The 18956-nt window shown below is 44.0% G+C and overlaps 2 pseudogenes; one reads left to right on the top strand and one right to left on the bottom strand.

The window, feature by feature from the left end:
- Positions 1-1534: 1534 nt before the first annotated feature.
- On the top strand, positions 1535-2472 carry LOC118143111 (glyceraldehyde-3-phosphate dehydrogenase pseudogene; annotated as a pseudogene).
- Positions 2473-3472: 1000 nt separating this feature from the next.
- On the bottom strand, positions 3473-5527 carry LOC100405151 (copine-1-like; annotated as a pseudogene).
- Between the last annotated feature and the right edge of the window lie 13429 nt (positions 5528-18956).

Raw genomic sequence — 18956 nt, 5'->3', positions numbered from 1 at the left:
CAGCAATGCTTGAGAGCTCTGGAGGCTAATAGACTTCAACCAGTGTCTCTCTTGGAGTCTCTGAGTGGAACCAGTAAATTTAAGCTTCCTTTAGCCAATAAATATCTCATTTTCCATAGGGAAGTAAGAAATAAAGGGCAAGACTGAAGTGAACCAATTTTCTTTTATTTTTAAACAGTTTTACTGAGGTATAATGGACATATCGTAACATTCACCTGTTTTAAGGCACAGTTCAATTATGTTTATTAAAATTTTAGACTTGTGTGCCCGTCATCACAATTCTGTTTTGAAACACTTCTCTCTTTTCTAAGGAATCCCTCATGCCCACCAGCTGCCACCCCTTATTCCCAAGCCCCCAGCTCTAGGCCGCCACTAATTAACTTTCCGACTACACAGATTTGATTTTTCTGGACACCATATACATGGAATCATACAATATGTGGTCTTTTGTATCCACCGTTTTTCACTTAGCTTAATACATTTTTGTGGCTCATGTATGTGGTAGCACATATCAATATTTCATTCCTTTTAGGTGCCACATTCTATTAAATTGTGTGAATGGCTCCCATTAGTTTATTCATTCATCAATTGATATTCAGTGTGTTTCCCCTTTTTTGACTACTATGGATAAGGCTGTTAGGAATATTCACATTCACATGTCGTGCAGACGTTCATTTTTATTTCTTTGCAGTAGACGGGTAGAAGTGAAACTGCTAGATCACATGGTAAATGTAACTTTGCTATTTTAAGAAACTGCCGAACTGTTTTCCACGGAGGCTGCATGTCTCATCAACAATGCATGAGTATTTCAACTTGTTCACATTGTTGTGTTTTCACTTCCTCTAGTTGTTATCGTCTTTTTTATTGTAGCATCGTAGTGGGGAAGAAGTGGCGTCACACTGTAATTTTGATCTGCATTTCCCTGCTGACTGATGATGCTGACCATCTTCTCATGTGCTTTATCGGCCATTCCTACACTTTTTTGGTGAAATGGTTACTCAAATATTTTGCCCATTTTAAAATTGGGTTATTTACCTTTTTGTTGTTTAATTGTAAGTACACTTTATATTCTAGAAGCAAGTCTTTATCAAATACATGATTTGAAAAATTTTTTTCTTAGTCTGTGGCTTATCTTTTCATTTTCATATTGATGTCTTTTAAGATGCAAACATTTGTATTTTTGATCCTGTTTTATTTTCAAATGTTTTTCCTTTTACCAGGAAAAGTTGGGGTTTTGCCTAATTCAGGATTATGAATATGTTAATCTATGCTTTCTCCTAAGATGTATATAATTTTGCCCTTACATTTAGGCCTATAATCCATATTGAGAGAATTGCTGCTTATGTATGAGTTAATTGTCTAAATTCATATGGCCCATTTATTTTGACAAAAGTAAATTCAATTAAGGAAAATGATAAGTCTCTTAAACAAGTGATACTGAGACAATTGAATTGCCTACATGCTCAGGGAATTTCAGCATGCTATGTAAAACGATGCCCATCTAAGTCACACCCTATTGGCCTCAGAGTGTGAAGAATTTCTCCATCTGATAACCATGTGGTAAATATTATGGTGTAGCTAGCTCTCTTCTCTTCCTGTTCCATGGGCAGCCACATTGTCCTGTTCTGTTCCAGCCACATCCTTGAGAAACCACAGTGAAGGCGAAAGCCTGAGTCAATGTATTTGGTCATATTGACTGCCTGGTCACCAGGGCTACTTTTATCTCTGGTCAAGCGGATATCGTCACCATCAATGACCCTGTCATTGACCTCAACTACATGGCCTACGTTTTCCAGTATGATTCCACCCATGGCGAATTCCATGGCACCGTCAAAGCTGAGAATGGGAAGCTTGTCCCATCACTATCTTCCAGGGGCTCGATCCTTCCAAAGTCAAATGGGGCAATGCTGGTACTGAGTACCTTGTGGAGTCCATCCGTGTCTTCACTACAATGGAGGAGGCTGGGGCTCTGTCTCAGAGGGGAGCCAGAGGGTTATTATCTCTGCCCTCTCTGCTAACGCCTCCAGGTTCCTGATGGATGTGAGCTGTGAGAAGTATGACAACAGCTTCAAGATCATCAGCAATGTCTCCTGTACCACCAACTGCTTAGCACCCCTGTCCAAGATCACCTATGACAACTTTGGTGTCGTGGAAGGACTCATAACCACAGTCCACGCCATCACTGCCATCCAGAAGACTGTGGATGGCCCCTCTGGGAAACTGTGGCTGACGGTCACGAGGCTCTCCAGAATGTCATTACGGCTACTGCCAAGGCTGTGGGTGAGGTCATCCCTTCCCAAATGCAAGGACCCCATGAATCCCCTGTGAGGATCAATCCTCCAAAAGTACTTTCCTTTCTTATGGCACTCTTCACATCTACTGAGCACAGCACCTAACATGTCCAATATTTTATCTCCCCCACTAGACTGGGAGCAAAAGTGGAAAATCAGAAGTATTAGGCCTTGGTCCAGCCTGCAGACTGGTTTTATTAGTTTGCATGCTTTCCCCCGACAAAACTTAATTTATTAAAAAATTAAACCTATGTTAAACATACAGAAAATCTGAGAATATGATATAATAATGTATATTTTGGACATACCACCAAGAATGAATGGATTTGCCACTGACCCCTCTCCACCCACTTTTTTTTTCCAGGATGGTTAACTTTTTTTTTTTATTGTATTTGGGCTCCGGGGCACATGTGCACATCCTGCATCCTGCAGGATTGTTACATAGGTACATACATGCCATGGTGATTTGCTGTCTCCATCACCCCCACCCCCGTCACCTACATCAGGCATTTCTCCCGGTGTTATTCCTCCCCATCCTCCCCCCTCCACTGTCCCTCCCCTCCCCTCCCCTCCTCTCCACCCCCTACCTAGCCCTGTGAGTCTTGTTCCCTTCCCTGTGCCCAATTGTTCTCGTTGTTCATCACCCACCTATGAGTGAAAACACGTGGTGTTTGGTTTTCTGTTCTTGTGTCAGTTTGCTGAGAATGATGGTTTCTACATTCATCCACGTTTCTACAAAGGACACTAACTCATTTTTATGGCTGCATAGTACTTCATGGTGTATATGTGCCACATTTTTTCTCTGTCCAGTCTATCATCCATGGGCATTTGGGTTGATTCCAGGTCTTTGCTATTGTAAACAGTGCCGCAGTGAACATACATATACATGTATCTTTATGATAGAATGATTTATAATCCTTTGGGTATATACCCAGTAATGGGATTGCTGGGTCAAATGGAATTTCTATTTCTAGGTCCTTGAGGAATCGCCACACCGTCTTCCACAATGGTTGAACTAATTTACACTCCCACCAACAGTGTAAAAGTGTTCCTATTTCTCCACATCCTCTCCAGCATCTGTTGTCTCCAGATTTTTTAATGATCGCCATTCTATCTGGCATGAGATGGTATCTTAATGTGGTTTTGATTTGTATTTATTTAATGACCAGTGATGATGAGCATTTTTTTTTTTTTGATCTTCACTGGCCTTTATTAAACGAGGGTTGTCAGGAGCAAGAAGGTGGGATCAAGAGCAGCAATAGCAGAAATAAGTATAAACGTATCAAAAAATACAAAATGCTAGCACCGAGGAGAGTATGAAGCATTGGGTTGTGGCCCAGAGGGACCTCTGGGGCACAGGATTGAGGACTTGCCATAGCCTCCAAGGGAACCTAGGCCTGGGGGGCCTCTGCCGGGTCCTTGGCTGAGGGTGGAAAAGTGGCTTGAGCGGGACCCAACCCTGGGAGAGGTCAGTGGTGGCCCAGAACAGCTGCCCAAAGTCTGCATTTCACCCCCAAGAACCCAACCCTGCCCCAGACTTAGAGGAAAAGATAAGCATCCCTTGGGCCTCAACTCTACTCACATCAGGTTAAGGTGAAAGGGTAAACTCCCAGATCAAATTTGCACCCACTCACATTTTGGAACCGGCGGTAGGGTACAAATTGCACAATGTCACGGGCAGCGGCCTGCCCAGAACGTGTATGCAGGGGTCCGCCATCAGCGTCCAGCTGCTCCATGGCCTCGAAGTCGGCGCCACCCACACCCACAATGATCACTGACATGGGTAGGTTCGAGGCACACACCACAGCCTCACGTGTGGCCTCCAGATCGGTCACAGCACCATCAGTCAGCAGCAACAGCACGAAGTATTGCGAGGCAGTCCCCTGATGTGCAGCCTGGGCTGCAAACCTGGCCACATGGTTGATGATGGGTGCAAAGTTGGTGGGGCCATAGAGGCGGACTTGGGGCAGGGCCTGGCGGTAGGCATCCACAATGCCCTGGATGCCTACACAGTAGGGGTTACTGGGGTTGAAATTCAAGGCAAATTCATGCGAGACCTGCCAGTCAGGGGGAACCTGGGCCCCAAATCCAAACGCTGGGAACAGCTTGTCTGAGTCATAGTCCTGAACCACGGTGCCCACACTCCACAGTGCCGTCAGGTACTCATTGACCCCTGTTGGACTCAGGTAGTGCAGAGAGTCCGGTGAGGAGGGGTCTCCATTGGAGCCAGTGAAGTCCACGCCCACAGTGAAGTTGATCTGACAGCCTCCCATCACATAGTCCAGGAAGGAATACTCTGTTTCTACCCGGCAAATTTTCACACAGATGGTTCCAGAGTTCTTGTAAGTTTTCTTTTTCTGCTGCTTCTCAGGGTGAATGCATTCAAACTCAGCCGGGACTGCTTGCAGCTGGGCCAAGCTGGTGTGGAAGGTACCGATGAGATCATGTGACCCATCACTATCATAATCGGAGCATCGCACCTGTATGGGTGTGCTGGGGTCCCCACCACAGAAATGCTGAACTGGGACTGAGAAGCGCTTCCATGTAGGGTTCAGGTTGTTCTTGATGACCTCAGATCTGTACACCAGGTGCCATTTCCCGTCACCCTGGTGGAAGAACTCCAGAAATGGATCTGATTTTCCCAGGAAGTCCTTCTTATCTAGGTTTCTGGCCTCTATCTCCATGGTTACCACACGATTGTCCTTCAACTCTTGAGCTGAAACCGTGATGGTCCCCCGCCCAGCAGGTTTTCCAGGCTTCAGCATCAAGGGGAGGGTCAGTACCTGGCTGGACACAATCTGTCCTAGGGAACACTCAGCACCCCCTAGGAAGTCATCATCCCCCAGCTCTGGTGTCTTGTTGTCTATGTCATAGATTCCAAAGCGTAGCTTCTGGACTGTCTCAAAGTGGTACTCAAGCTGCAGAGTCTTGGAGAACTCAGGGCTTGAGCAGTTCCGCACTCGTTCAGTCCGGCCAAGCTCAGCCCAGTTGCCCCCTCCCACATCCTGTAAAAGGACACAGAGTGGGTCAGACTTGGAGCTGATGTCCTTGTCAATGAGATGGTCACAGGAAATAGACAGCTGAACCAAGGTCACGCAGTGGGCCATCAGGGAAAGCTGCGCGGCACCAGAACCCAGACCCTGAATTACCCCCCGCGCGAGTGCCTCAGCCCCGCGGCCGACAGCCCCAGCCCGAACGGCTGCCCGGAACCCGCGGCAGCCACCACCTCCTTCGCCACTTCACAAAATGGATGAGCATTTTTTATATGTTTATTGGCCTCATATATGTCTTCTTTTGAAAAGTGTCTGTTCATATCCTTCACCCACTTTTGAATGGGTTTGCTTTTTTCTTGTAAATCTCCTTTAGTTCTTTGTAGATTCTGGGTATTAGCCCTTTGTCTGATAGGTAGATTGTGAAAATTTTTTCCCATTCTGTTGGTTGCTGGTTCACTCTAATGATTGTTTATTTTGCTGTGCAGAAGCTCTTAAGTTTAATTAGGTCCCATTTGTCTATTTTGGCTTTTGTTGCCATTGCTTTTGGTGTTTTAGTCATGAAGTCCTTGCCTGTGCCTATTTCCTGAATGGTTTTGCCTAGGTTTTCTTCTAGGGTTTTTATGGTGTTAGTTCTTATGTTTAATTTTTAATCCATCTGGAGTTAATTTTTGTATAAAGTATAAGGAAGGGGTCCAGATTTAGCTTCCTGCATGTGGCTAGCCAGTTTTCCCAACACCATTTATTAAACAGGGAATACTTTCCCCATTGCTTGTTTTTGCCGGATTTGTCAAAGATCAGATGGTTGTAGATGTGTGGTATTTCTTCTGGGACCTCTGTTCTGTTCCATTCGTCTATATCTCTGTTTTGGGACTAGTACCATGCTGTTTTGACTACTGTAGCCTTGTAGTATTGTTTGAAGTCAGGTAGCATGATGCCTCCAGCTTTATTCTTTTTGCTTAGGATTGTCTTGGCTATGCAGGCTCTCTTTTGGTTCCATACGAAGTTTAAAGTGTTTTTTTCTAGTTCTGTGAAGAAGGTCAATGGTAGCTTGATGGGGATAGCATTGAATCTATAAATTACTTGGGGCAGTATGGCCATTTTCACAATATTGATTCTTCCTAACCATGAGAATGGAATGTTTTTCCATCTGTTTGTGTCCTCTCTTGTTTCATTGAGCAGCGGTTTGTAGTTCTCCTTGAAGAGGTCCTTCACATCCTTTGTTAGTTGTATTCCTAGGTATTTTATTCTCTTAGTAGCAATTGTGAATGGGAGTTCACTCATGATTTAGCTCTCGGTTTGTCTGCTATTGGTGTATAGAAATGCTTGTGATTTTTGCACATTGATTTTGTATCCTGAGACTTTGCTGAAGTTGCTTATCAGCCTAAGGAGCTTTTGGGCTGAGAGGATGGGGTCTTTTAAATATATGATCATGTCATCTGCAAATAGAGACAATTTGACTTCTTCTTTTCATAATTGAATGCCCTTTGTTTCTTCTTCTTGCTTAATTGCTCTGGCTAGAACTTCCAATACTATATTGAATAGGAGTGGTGAGAGAGGGCATCCTTGTCTAGTGACGGTTTTTAAAGGGAATGCTACTAATTTTTGCCCATTCAGTATGATATTGGCTGTGGGTTTGTCATAAATAGCTTTTATTGTTTTGAGATACATTCCATCAATACCTAGTTTATTGAGAGATTTTAGCATAAAGGACTGTTGAATTTTGTCGAAGGCCTTCTCTGCATCTATTGAGATAATCATGTGGTTTTTGTCTTTGGTTCCATTTATGTGGTGGATTATGTTTATAGATTTGTGTATGTTGATCCAGGCTTGCATCCCTAGGATGAAGCCTACTTGATCATGGTGGATGAGCTTTTTGATATGCTGTTGGATTTGGTTTGCCAGTATTTTATTGAAGATTTTTGCATCATGGATATTGGCCTGTAGTTTTCTTTTTCAGTTGTGTCTCTGCCAGAATTTGGTATCAGGATGATGTTGGTCTCATAGAAAGAGTTAGGAAGGATTCCCTCATTTTGTATTGTTTGGAATAGTTTCAGAAGGAGTGGTACCAGCTCCTCTTTGTATGTCTGGTAGAATTCAGCTGTGAACCCGTCTGGACCTGGACTTTTTTTGGGTTGGTAAGCTATTAATTTCTTCCTCGACTTCAGACCTTGTTATTGATCTATTCAGGGTTTCACCTTCTTCTTGGCTTAGTCTTGAGAGTGTGTAAATGTCCAGGAATTTATCCATTTCTTCCAAATTTACTGGATTATGTGCATAGAGTTGTTTGTAGTAATCTCTGATGGTAGTTTATATTTCTGAGGAATCAGTGATTTCCCTTTTATTGTTTTTTATTGCATCCATTCAATTCTTCTCTCTTTTCTTTTTTATTAGTCTAGTTAGCAGACTGTCTATTTTGATATTTTCGAAAAGCCAGCTCCTGGATTTATTGATTTTTTGAAGGTTTTTTCGTGTCTCTATCTCCTTCAGTTCTGCTCTGATCTTCGTTATTTCTTGTCTTCTGCTAGCTTTTGAGTTTTTTTGATCTTGCTCCTCTAGCTCTTTCAATTTTGATGATAGGGTGTCAATTTTAGATCTTTCCTTGTTTCTCATGTGGGCATTTATTGCTATAAATTTCCCTCTAGACACTGCTTTAAATGTGTCCCAGAGATTCTGGTACATTGTGTCTTCATTCTTGTTGGTTCCAAAGAACATTTTTATTTCTGCCTTCGTTTCCTTGTTTATCCATTCATCATTCAGGAGCAAGTTGTTCAGTTTCCATGTGATCGTGTGGTTTTGAGTGCTTTTCTTAATCCTGAGTTCTGATTTGATCATGCTGTGGTCTGAGAAACTGTTATGATTTCTGTTCTTTTGCATTTGCTGAGGAGTGGTTGACTTCCAATTATGTGGTCAATTTTGGAGTAAGTGCAATGTGATGCTGAGAAGAATGTCTATTCTGTGGATTTGGGGTGGAGTGTCCTGTAAATGTTTATTAGGTCTGCTTGGTCCAAATCTGCATTCAAGTCCTGGATATCCTTGTTGACTTTCTGTCTCATTGATCTGTCTAATATTGTCAGTGGAGTGTTAAAGTCTCCCCCTATAATTGTGTGGGAGTCTAAGTTTCTTTGTAGGTCTTTAAGAACTTGCTTTATGTATCTAGGTGCTCCTGCATTGGGTGCATAAATATTTAGGATAGTTAGCTCTTCTTGTTGCATTGATCCTTTTACCATTATGTAATGCCCTTCTTTGTCTCTTTTGATCTCAGTTGGTTTAAAGTCCATTTTATCAGAGACTAGGATTGCTACCCCTGCTATTTTTTTATTTTTATTTTTTGCCCTCCATTTGCTCTCCATTTTCTTCCATCCCATTATTTTGAGTCTATGTGAGCCTTTGCATGAGAGATAGGTCTCCTAAATAAGCACACGGATGGGCCTTGATTTTTTTATCCAGCTTGCCAGTCTGTGGCTTTTGATTGGGGCGTTTTGGCCTTTGAGTCCGTTGGCCTTTCCTTTGTGGGTGACCCGACCTTTCTCTCTGGCTGCCCTTAGGATTTTTTTCCTTCATTTCAACCCTAGTGAATCTGATAACTATGTGCCTTGGGGTTGCTCTTCTTGAGGAATATCTTTGTGGTGTTCTCTGTATTTCCTGGATTTGAATGTTGGCCTGCCTTGTTAGGTTGGGAAAGTTCTCTTGGATAATATCTTGAAGAGTGTTTTCCAAGTTGGATTCATTCTCCCTGTCACATTCAGGTACACCAATCAAGCGTAGATTAGGTTTTTTTTGCATCATCCCATATTTCTTGGAGGCTTCGTTCACTTCTTTTCACTCTTTTTTCTCCAATCTTGCCTTCTCATTTTATTTCATTGATTTGATCTTCTATCTCTGATATCCTTTCTTCTGCTTGATCAGTTCGGCTGTTGAAACTGGTGTATGCTTCACGAAGTTCTCGTGCTGTGTTTTTCAGCTCCATCAAGTCATTTATGTTCTTTTCTAAGCTGGTTATTCTAGTTAGCATTTCATCTAACCTTTTTTCAAGGTTCTTAGTTTCTTTGCATTGGGTTAGAACATGATCTTTTAACTCAGAGAAGTTTGTTACTATTCACCTTCTGAAGCCCACTTCTGTCAATTCGTCAGATTCATTCTCTGTCTTTTTGCTTGTTCAGTTGAGACTGCTGACCCATCGTCCCCCTGGTCTCTTTCTTCGAACACCCCTTGCTGCCTGTTGGAGGTAGGCTTTTTCCTTCCCTTCCCTGTGAAAATTGCCCTGGTGGTTTTATAGGTGTAGGGTTTCACTAGGCTGAAAAACAAGGAGGAAGGTCTCTTGCCCCAGATTCCAACACCCTCCTATCCTTCCCGTGCTGTTTATCATTAACATATGGATGGTGTAAAAGAGCCAGACAGATGCTGGCTCTTGCATTTTGTGCAGTGGCTGGGGAAGCATGGGGTTCCATTTTTCACCCCACTGCCTGGGGTCACTCCACCCTGACGCTCATGCTAACCGTCTGTCCCTTGGGGTTTTGAAGGTGGTAGAAACCTGCTCATCTGGGCCAGAATTGTTTCCTTTTTTCCTTCAGAATAAATACTAAAACTATCTCCTTTGCACTAATCAAATTCAACTGATTAATGATCTGTAAATTTCCTGTGTATGAAAGAAGCCATTTTGATGTTGGATGTGACACTCATCATGGCTGTGATACACACAGGTCCAGCAGACAGCAGCTGCCCCCCCAACACTCCAGACCCACAGCAACCTCCTCATCGGCTTCAGTTCACTCTGCCCCTGATGCCCCTAACAGTGTTTTTTTTAACTGCTGCTTCTTTGGTTGGTGAATGACTGTCATTATTGAAGTACTGGCATTTGTCTTAATTGGTCTCCTCTCCTCAGGGAAATTGAGAAGAATGAGAGGTCCGGTGATTATGAAAGGATGTGATTTAAAGAAGAGAAGGAGAAACAGACAGTTAAATCTGGGGATGTGGAATAGTGGACTTCAATTTTGGGGGCTGAATAGAAGGTATATTTTCAGAGAAGCTCACACTTGGTCAGGAACCCATGCTGTAGCTTCATTGTGTGATTTGAAAGGGTAAAGTGCAGGGTTATAAATGACCAGAACAGCCAACACGTATATAGCCAGGAGAATTCTAGCAAGAAAAAGGTAACCCAAGTGAGCTGGTGCTCTTCCAGGATCGGCACTCTAACGAGACCAGTTCTGGCTGTGAGACTCCGTAGGGAGATACGGACTTTCAAGGTCGACTCCCTGGCAGCAGGCCTGGCCACTAATCAATGTGACTGTGAACACCCTTCCTCACTGATAAAGTGAGAACAGTCACCCTCACCTCATAGGTTTGTGAAAGAAAATTAAATTTTGAGATCCCCGAACTCATTTAGTGAAAGGGAAGACTCAGGCTGGGAACTAGGTCATGCAAACCTGCCTCCCCATTTTGGTTCCTAAATAAGATGGCGACAAGATGAAAAGCTACACCCCTCCCCCATAGTTTGCCCACAGGGAAATTTCTAGTGAGCTGTTAAAACTTCATCATGGCGGCCGGGCACGGTGGCTCACACCTGTAATCCCAGCACTTTGGGAGGCCGAGGTGGGCAGATCACGAAGTCAAGAGATCGAGACCATCCTGGCCAACATGACGAAACCGCGTCTCTACTAAAAATATACAAAAAAAAAAAAAAAAAATAGCTGGGCGTGGTGGCGTGCGCCTGTAGTCCCAGCTACTCTGAAGGCTGAGGCAGGAGAACTGCTTGAACCTGGGAGGCGGAGGTTGCAGGGAGCCTGGGGCCTGGCAACAAAGCAAGACTCTGTCTTAAACAAACCAACCAACAAACCAACCCTTCGTCGTGGCCACGCAAATTGATAGCTTATCTTTACAGATACAGCTACAGCCACTGGGGCTGCCAGACACAGATGTGTATCCGCTTGTTCCCCTACCCAGTGTTTTCTGTGTTACCTTATGTAACATGGAGATTCCCTGCATTTTTCCTCTGCCTCTTTTATGTCATCTTATGTTAAAAAAGAATGCAGACTCAGTACTGAGTCAGATGAGGGCGTGAACGATTACTTTTTCCTACCCTACCCTTCCATAAAAACTGTGTACTTCTCAAGATGTCACTTTTTCCCCCTTTGAATTTGGAGCACTCAAAATTATCTTCAGAGAAAGGCGCAGACGTGTCTCCTGGGCACGTCCTTAACTTTGACAAATAAATCTGCTAAAATGATTGAGACTTGTCTCGCCATTTTCCTTCATTGACATCTGGTAACTCGTGGAGGGATCCTGAGTGAAAGTGACCTGGCCTGTGGCAGTTTGCCTCTTGGTACTTGGTACCTGCTTGGGCTCTTTATATCCCAAACTGACAGGACGATTTGTTGAAGTTGGGGACCTCTTTCCTCCAGGGATCCCTGATCTTCCAATATTTTTCAGTTAGGGGTCTGAGGTTTATTTGTTGTTAAAACAACTCCCTTTTGTGTGGTAGTTTTTCTACTTTTTTCCGTCAGGGAAGGTGAGCTCATCTGCTTCTGTGTCAGTGGACAGTGGTCTCCAGCTTGGGCCCCATCACGAGGTAAGAAACTGGTTTGGGATTGTGTCTTACCAATTCTTGTAAATGACTAAAATTAACATGAACAACCGGCTGGTGTTAATTTCCTGCTTACACTTGGAGCACTCAGAAATCGTATCTTTTGTGTGATCATTGTTAGCTTTGCTTAACTGTTTTGCTGCTTGCTTTTGTTTGCGAGTGTGTGTGTATGTTTCAGTCCTTTCTTCTGTTGATTGGACCAACTCTGAAGCTTCTAGTTCATGAGTGTGGAATCTTCCACTCTGAAGAAATAGAGCATCTTGCTCCCATCAGCCTTTCGAGGTATTCTCAGGTGACAGAATTGTGTGAGGGTGTCTGAGAGAAATGCTTTCTAAGACACGCAGTGGCTCTAAATAGGTTTCCCCCTCAGAAGAACATAATTAGGGTCTGATCTCAGCCGGCAGGTGCATATAAGAAACTGACCCCTCCTGCATCTTGAGCTCCTGACACATTATGCCAGGTAGCCATGACACGGGTGGACCAAGCCGGGTCTGAGGGTAGTGGCTCTGAAAAGCTATGTCTGCGAGCAGCACATTTTGGGCCTGACACATGTCCCAGTTTGGTCAAATTTGAAGAGGAGCTCTAAATTATGGGGAATGAGGCCTCTAAGATCCCAGCAGCTGGGAAACCTAAAGTTTCCCCTTTAGAAACTCTAGCCAGGTATATGCAAAGTACTTTTGGCAAATCATCATGCAAATATTTACCCAAGTGGACGCCACTGTAACAAAAGCAGATTCTAAGTCACAATGGCCTAAATGGGGATCTCTTGAGATGCCCGAATTAGCATACTTGTGAGCCAGGGTGGAAGACGCAGGCACAAAAACCCAACCACCAGAATGGGAGAACTAATTTTCAGTGGTATCTAGAAAGTAACAAAAGGTGGGAAGACCATCTCATCTCCCGACATGAGGTGAACAAACCACGTAGGAATGCCAAGAAAGAACTCTCTAATCTTGTATCTTTCTTAAAGAAATCCTCAGGCTCCCCTACTTCCCCTTGGCACCGTCCCCGCTCCACTGCACTCCCACTCTACCCTGACCTCTCTGAACTTCCCGGACCGGATCTGTCCCTGCTTTTCCCTGCATGCTCAACACTTGCTCAGCAGAAGGCAGGAAATCTGACTTCAAAGTCCCCACCCGCTGTTGATTCCCTGACAGCCGCAGTGGCAGCATCTTACCTGGAAGATGAGGAAAAGCGGGAGCCGCAGGGACTTCTCTCATGATTTCCTCCTTTGGGGAACAAATGGGAACAGGTAAGGGAACCTCAGCAACTGCTTACTAAGCCTGGTCAAAGCTCGAATTATGAGGGAGGCTTAGAGAACTTCCTGACCCCATAAACATCCATTTGGGTTTACCCAAGAAGTTGAGCTTATTATCAGAACCTACGGCCCAGGACATTCAGATCATTATCAGCTGGTCCACATGTTGGCATCATAAGCTAAAACTAAGGAATGGCTGGAAAAAGCACAATGGTCAGACCCTATAGCAGATTTGCCCCCGAAGGCCCAATAGAGCCACAATAATCCGAGCCCCCACCAATCCAGAAGACAGTTGTAAAGACTCAAGGGAATGGGCGACCAGTCTGTTACATATTATTCCTTCAGTGTTCCAAAGGGCTGTGGATTGGAATAAAATCCAACAGTGCTGCCAGGACCCAGTAAATCAGTGTTAGATTATTTCACAAGTTCTGATAAAGCTTTAAGACAATATTTTAGGATGTCAGTTGATTGCTTTGAAAACAACAACAAAAATGATATTTTACCAATTGCAAATTTTTAAAACAGACTAGATGATGATTTAATCACCCTTGTAAAACACCACATGACAAATTGGGCCACAACCAGAACTAATGAACTAGTTAACTTATCTGACTAATTATCTCCCACTAGGATCAAAAAAGAAAAGGAAGAGTGCCTGAGTATGCATTTACAGTGAAAGCAACTAACTTCTCAAACCTCTCGGTCTCAGAAAGATTTTTAAGCTCCCTCAGTCTGAGAACTCTTTCCTCCCAGTTTGGTACTACTGTGAAGGACTGGGAGCCTCAAGAGGGCTCGCCTTAGTCCTAGCAAAAGAAAAGGGAGGACTGCAACTCAGGAAGACTAGGAATGCGCTGCGGAAATACGGGGTTTCACCTCCTTCAATATTCTACCCTGACAAACAAATTGGGAGAGATTAACATAATAGCAAACTGACTGGGCGCGGTGGCTCACGCCTGTAATCCCAGCACTTTGGGAGGCCGAGGCGGGTGGATCATGAGGTCAAGAGATCGAGATCATCTTGGTCCACATGGTGAAACCCCGTCTCTACTCAAAATACAAAAAATTAGCTGGGCATGCTGGCGCGTGCCTGTAATCCCAGCTACTCAGGAGGCTGAGGCAGGAGAATTGCCTGAACCCAGGAAGCGGAGGTTGCAGTGAGCCGAGATCGCGCCATTGCCCTCCAGCCTGGCGCCTGGTGACAGAGTGAGACTCTGTCTCAAATATAATAATAATAATAATAAACCATGAGTTTACAGCTGCCTCAACACGGGCACAACTGTTTCTCTTATAAACCACACCTTATTTAGAAACCCCATTCCTAAAGTAATGAAAGGTTGAACATGGTGGGTATGTCTAATGAAACGATCCCGTGTTTTAAGTCTAAACCTGTATCGTTTCGTCGGCTTCACCTGCCCTGCTGCAGGCTCTCAGAGTGACACACTCAGTAGGTCCCATATGTTTCTTATCTGCCCTTGGGCCCCTGTCAATCATTTGGGCCATGATCTTCTCAACATCCATAATGCCCGTAGCTCTTTTTTATCAAAAGGTGAATTCTTTTTAGAAGTGAAGCCAGGGGATCAAGAATAGCCAATTGAAAAGCATGCTGAGGGTGCACCACAGTTCAGTGCAGTAAGGTTAAAACGTCATCTGTGACTGCGAAAACAAAATGGAGACAGAGGAGGAAACAGTAAGGGAGGAGAGAAAACACTGGAATGTTTTCTTAAGAGCAGGAAGCTGTAAAACTCCTTTAGCTTCCCCAATCTTCCTGTTAACACCAGAAGCGAGTACTTGCTCAAGATGTTCCCTCCCACTTACAGCCTCAGTCAAATACAGACATGGGGAAGGTGTTCTCAGCCACTTCAGTAAAGGTAGAGATAAACCCAAAGAAACCCCTACCCAACCTTAAACAATATCTTCTATGACAGGAAGCCATATTGCCCCTATTACACTAGATTATCTGAAAAAGAGACTCATTATTCCCTGTATAAGCCCCTGCAACCGCCCTATATTCCGTGTATTAAAAAAAAAAAAAAAAAAAAAAAAAAAAGAGAGAGCGAATAGAGATTTGTGCATGACTTGAAGGTAATTAACAACATTGTAACACCCAGGCACCCGGGAGTCCTCAGCCGCCCAACTTTCTATCAGCTGTAGCCACTGCCAGCCAGTCCTTCTCAGCTGTGAATTTCTGCAGTGCCTTTTTTAGGATTCCTGCAGTGAGACAGCCAGGATTTGTTCGCCTTTACTGGGAAAGAACAGCAATATGTGTGGACTGTAATGCCCCAAGCGTGTACAGGAAGTCCCACTTATGTTTCCCAAATATTAAAAACTGATTTAGATGATTTAGTTTTTCTCCAGGGCTCGACACTCATCCAGTACACGGACGACCTTCTCCTTTGTTCAGGCACACTATCTTCCTCCCAGGACCACAGTCTGTATTTCCTCAAACAGCCACCAAAGGACACAAAGTGTCCAAAGGCAAACTTCCGCCATGCTTGCTGCAAGTTAAGTATCTGGGGCGTATTATCGCCGTCACAGGACTGAGTACTAACCCTGACAGAGTGAGAAGAATCTTAGCTTTTCCAATGCCCCCTGCTATGAACAAATTAGAGGATTTGGGGGCCTGGCAGGTTGTTGTAGAAACTGGATACCAAATTTCTCCCTTATGGCTCAACCTCCATATGCAGACCTAAAAAACGAACAATCTGATCCCCTCATGCGGACTCCAGAGGGACAATCAGCTGTACAAAAAATAAAGGAAATTCTAACGAATGACCCAGACTTAGGATACCCAAACTACAAATTGCCTTTCTCTCTTTTCCTACATGAAACTCGAGGTACTGTATCCAGGGTACCGACCCAGAAACATGGTGATTATCAGAGACCTATAGGCTATTGCAACCAACAGCTGGACCCTGTGGCTCGAGGGCTGCCTCATTGTGTGAGAGCAATGGCAGCTGTGGCCCTTCTATACAAGTCTGTTGAAGAAGTAATTATGGGTTCCTGCCTTACCATTTTTGTGCCACATTCTCGAGACCCTTCTACACTCTCATCATACTTGACAGCTGTCAGCTGGCTAGCCTCTTATGGTAAAAGATATAGCCTCTTTTTTCATCTTCCAATATCACTATTTCCCACTCTAATAATCTTATTGCAGCCACTTCCTTGCCAGGCCCTTCCAATGAAACCCCTCATGGCTGTGGGTTCTGATGACTGACCGACTTCTCCTCCCCAGGACAGAGCTGTAAGAGATGCCACTGGATAATGCTGAGATGGAATGATATCCAGATGTGTGTTACGTAACAGGAGAGGAAGGAAATTTTAGAGCAGGGCATGCTGCGGTTGTCTTACAGAGGTGACTGAAGTCGGTCCTCCTCCCCAAGCCAGATGAGCTTTAGTGGCTGAATTGACTGCCCTGACCTAGGCTTGTCCATTGGCAGAAGACCAGGATGCAAACATTTACACTGACAGCCACTATGCTTCTGGGATTGCTTGTGACTTTGGGATGCTATGGAAAGGGAGAGGATATTTAACCTCCTCAGGACGACCCATTAAAAAATGGGCAACAAATATGAGAGCTGTTAGAAGCTGTTTTAAAACCAAAACGTTTGGCAATGATAAAGATCCCATGTCACTCAAAATTAGACACCACAGAAAATCAGGTAACCAATCGGCTGACACCACAGCTAAAAGGGCAGCATCCAAGCCACCAGCCCCAATCCAAGAAATGGCCATAATACCTAAATCACATAGAAACATGTTGAAAGAAACACAGAGCATAGTTCCCATGAAAGAGAAATCTACAGGCAGGGGAATACTTACCTCCCAAAACTGAAATATGGTGTGAACCTAATATAAACCCATTATTCTAATGGGATGTCAGGTGCCCCTATGGAATATGTTCATAATCTAACTCACTGGAATCCAGATAAAGTAATATCCTGGTGTAAACAGTATTGCTGGAAACCATCCTTCACAGTTGCACAAAATGTTTACTCTGGATGTGTTATTTGTCCAAATATAACTCAGGAAAGTCCCTCCTTGGGGCCCAGTATCATTTTTCCCTTCTGCATGGACCTCTTGAGGTATGACGCCTTGATTTTATCCAACTGCCATCATTTCAAGGTTAGAAGTATGTTTTAATAATGGTCTGCATGTTTTCCCATTGGGTTGAGTCTTTTCCCTGTAAGCAAGCAACAGCCATGGTAGTTGGAAAAATCCTACTGGAAAATATTATCCCACCGTGGGGAGTCTCCTGTGAACTTCGCAGTGACAGGGGCACTCACTCCACAGGCCAGGTTATTGGAAATATTGTAAAATTTGACCCATGTTTCAACATTTCCATTGTGCCTGCCATCCCCAGTCCCAGGCCTGGTGGAGAGGACAAATGGAATAATTAAAACACGATCGGCTAAGTTCACAGAGGCATTTTCCTTCCCCTGGCCCAAAGCACTCCCCCCAGTGCTGCTTACACTCCAATCAACCCCTTTTGTAAAACATTAATTGTCCCGTTATGAAATTATAATGGGAAGGCCCATGTGTATGGGAACAAACATGACCAATCCAACTTTTCTCAGGGGACATATATTGCAATATCATGAGGGACTTATTTATCACCTTTAAAAAAGTCAAGATTTGGTAAAGCATTCCTTTCACAGTGCGTTCCCTGAAGATAAGGTGCCTGGTCACAATCTGCAACCCAGAAATTTTGTCTATTGGAAAAGACATCTAATTAAGGACTCCCTTTAGCCCTGACGAAAGGGCCCTTACCAGGTGCTATTGACTAATCCCTGTGCCACAAAATTAGAGAGTATAGACTCTTGGGTTCACATCACTCATCTTAAAAGGCACAACCTCGGCCAGGTGTGGTGGCTCATGTCTGTAATCCCAGCACTTTGGGAGGCTGAGGCAGGTGGATCACCTGAGGTCAGGAGTTTGAGACCAGCCTGACTAGCATAGTGAAAGCCTGACTCTACTAAAAAAAAAAAAAAAAAAAAAATACGGCTGGGTGCGGTGGCTCAAGCCTGTAATCTCAGCACTTTGGGAGGCCGAGGCGGGTGGATCACGACCTCAAGAGATCGAGACCATTCTGGTCAACATGGTGAAACCCCGTCTCTCCTAAAAATACAAAAAATTAGCTGGGCATGGTGGCACATGCCTGTAATCCCAGCTACTCAGGAGGCTGAGGCAGGAGAATTGCTTGAACCCAGAAGGTGGAGGTTGCCGTGAGCCAAGATCATGCCATTGCACTCCAGCCTGGGAGACATAGCATGACTTTGTCTCAAAAAAAAAAAAAAAAAAAGGCACAACCTCCTGAGTGAACTGTAACTTCCACCAAAGACCTCCACCTCCAGTTCATTAAACAGCAACCTTAACCTCAAAATTAGAAGTGGATGACGGCTATTGTGGACTGCTTAAACCCAGGACCAGACCTGTATGCAAAGAAATGTCTCTGTTCTGTGTACAATAACCATGACAATTATTGTCCTAGCTATCCTGGCAACTCCTGTCTTACAAACAGCAGGGTGCTTGCTTGGTCTAATTTAGCATGTTTTAGTAACTAAAATGAATTTCACAACCCTGATGTTATTAATCATATATCCCTATACCTTCTTGCCACTGCCACCTACTGATGCCCATGAAACAAACCTGTTTCTACATTGTGCTCAGCATTATGCAGATAGATTACGAAAGGACCCCTGTGGCTATGTGAGCTCATGACTGTTTCTAGTGGCTGTGACCCGCCATGGTGGGTCAGGACTGGATAGAATATCAAACAACACCCCAAACAGCAGTCTATTTTCAGAATGGAATAATGCAAATTTGTGACGGATTTA

This window comes from Callithrix jacchus, chromosome 7 (assembly GCF_049354715.1).
Source record: "Callithrix jacchus isolate 240 chromosome 7, calJac240_pri, whole genome shotgun sequence".
In the NCBI taxonomy this organism is placed as follows: domain Eukaryota; kingdom Metazoa; phylum Chordata; class Mammalia; order Primates; family Cebidae; genus Callithrix; species Callithrix jacchus.
This window is presented reverse-complemented; position numbering and strand designations above follow the sequence as displayed.